Source organism: Puma concolor, chromosome C2, assembly GCF_028749965.1.
Source record: "Puma concolor isolate L17-30 chromosome C2, mPumCon1.1.hap2, whole genome shotgun sequence".
Classification (NCBI taxonomy): domain Eukaryota; kingdom Metazoa; phylum Chordata; class Mammalia; order Carnivora; family Felidae; genus Puma; species Puma concolor.
This window is the reverse complement of record NC_141675.1, coordinates 136,109,400-136,112,003: the sequence shown is the minus strand read 5'-3', so window position 1 is coordinate 136,112,003 and position 2,604 is coordinate 136,109,400.

The following is a 2,604-nucleotide window of genomic DNA, read 5'->3' as shown; positions in this document are numbered from 1 at the left end:
TTCAGACTGTCATATTTTCATTTTCATTTACTTCCATGCACTTTGTTTACATCTTCTTTAATTGGATGTTTTTAACCTCCATGTATTTGTGGTATTTCCAAATTTTTTCTTTGTGACTGACTTCAAGTTTCATAGCATTGTGGTCTGAAAATATGCGTGGTATGATATCAACCTTTTTGTACATTTTGAGGCCTGATTTGCGACCCAGTATGCGATCTATTCTGGAGAATATTCCATGTGCACTCAAAAAGAATGTGTATTCTGCTGCTTCAGGATGAAATGTCCTGAATATTTGTTAAGTGCATCTGGTCCAGTATGTCATTCACAGCCATTGTTTCTTTGTTGATCTTTTCCTTAATGGTCTGTACATTGCTATAAGTATGGTGTTAAAGTTCCCTATTATTATTGTGTTCTTATCAATGAGTTTATGTTTATTATTGATTTATATATTTGGGTGTTCCTAAACTAGGGGCATGAATATTTACAACGGTTAGATCTTCTTGTTGGATAGATCCCTTTATTATGATACAGTGCCCTTCTTCATCTCTTGCTACATCTTTGGTTTAAAAATCTAGTTTGTCTGATAAAAGTATGGCCACTCTTGCTTTCTTTTGACGTCCATTAGCATGGTATATAGTTCTCCATCCTCTTACTTTCAATCTGGAGGTGTCTTTAAGTCTAAAATAAGTTTCTCATATGCAACATATGGATGGGTCTTGTTTTTTGTTTTTTTGTTTTTTTACCCATTCTGATGTCCTATGTCTTTTCATTGGATCATTTAGTCCATTTGCCTGAGTGATTATTGATAGATAGGAATGTAGTGCCACTGTATTACCTGTCAAGATGCTGTTTCTGGAGATTCTCTCTGTTATTTTCTAGTCTTTGTTGCTTTTAGCCTTTCTTTCCCACTACGAGAGTCCCCTTTCGTATTTCTTGTAGGGCTGGTTTAGTGGTCATGGATTCTTTTAGTTTTTGTTTGTCTTAGAAATTCTTTTTTTTTTTTTTTTAACATTTATTTATTTTTGAGACAGAGAGAGACAGAGCATGAATGGGGGAGGGGCAGAGAGAGAGGGAGACACAGAATCGGAAGCAGGCTCCAGGCTCTGAGCCATCAGCCCAGAGCCTGACGTGGGGCTCGAACTCACAGACTGCAAGATCGTGACCTGAGCCGAAGTCGGACGCTCAACCGACTGAGCCACCCAGGCGCCCCTGTCTTAGAAATTCTTTATCTCTCTTTCTATTCTGAATCACAGCCTTGCTGAAAAGGTTTTCTTAGCTGTGTATTTTTCCCCATTCAGCACATTGAGTATATCATGCCAGTCCCTTCTGGCCTGCCAAGTTTCTGTAGAAAGATTTTATGTGTCTTCCCTTGTAGGTTAAGGACTCCTTTTCCCTTGCTGTTTTCAGGATTCTTTCCTTATCTTTTCATTTTGCAATTTTACTATGATATGTCTTGGTTTGGGGCAGCTTTTGTTGATTTTGATGGGAGTTCTCTTTGCCTCTTGGATTTTGATGTCTGTTTCCTTCCCCAGATTAAGCAAGTTTTCACCTATAATTTGCTCAAATAAACCTTCTGCTGCCTTTTTCCTGTCTTCTTCTGGGACTCCTATGATATGACTGTTATTATGCCTTATTGAGTTTTTGAGTTCCCTAAGTCTACATTCATGACCCAATATTTTTTGTTTTCCCTCTTCTTTTCAGCCCTCCTTTATGGAAAATTATTATTTTCCATCATTTTATCTTCTATATTACTTAGTCATTCCTCTGCTTCTTCCATCCTTGTTGTCAGTACATCCAGTTGGCTTTGCATCTGAGTTATAGCATTTTTTATTTTGGCCTAATATTTAGATCTTATATTTCTGCAGTAAGGGACTCCCTAGTGTCTTCTATGGTTTTCTCAAGCCCAACTACTAGTATCATTATCATTATTGTTTTAAATTATGATTAAGGCATGTTACTTATATCTGTTTTGATTAGATTCCTTCCCGTGACTTCCTGTTCTTTCTTTTGAGATAAATTCCTCAGTCTTGACATTTTGTCTAGATCTCTGTCTTTTGTGTGTTAAGAAGTCTGTTATGTTTCTGCTCCTGAGAGTATAGCCTATATTAAGAAGAGGTCATATACTGTCCAGGTCCTGGTGCTTCAGGAAGTGTTTTGGTGTATGCTCTATGCACTCTATCGTGTTTTGGCTGCTCTTTCCCTCAGATCAGCCTTCAGAGTTTCTCCTTGCCTGCAGAAGGAAGTGCTTGGACTTTGTTCAGTGTGTGGCAAGTTTTAAACAGGCATGTTTTTTTTTTTTTTTTTTTTTTTTTTTTTTTTTTTTTTTTATTTATTTTTGGGACAGAGAGAGACAGAGCATGAACGGGGGAGGGGCAGAGAGAGAGGGAGACACAGAATCGGAAACAGGCTCCAGGCTCTGAGCCATCAGCCCAGAGCCCGACGCGGGGCTCGAACTCACGGACCGCGAGATCGTGACCTGGCTGAAGTCGGACGCTTAACCGACTGCGCCACCCAGGCGCCCCAAAACAGGCATGTTTTGATCTGCTTGTTAAAAAGGTTACATCCTGTTTTTTGGTTGTTTATTTCAAAATGTTTTCTCTATGG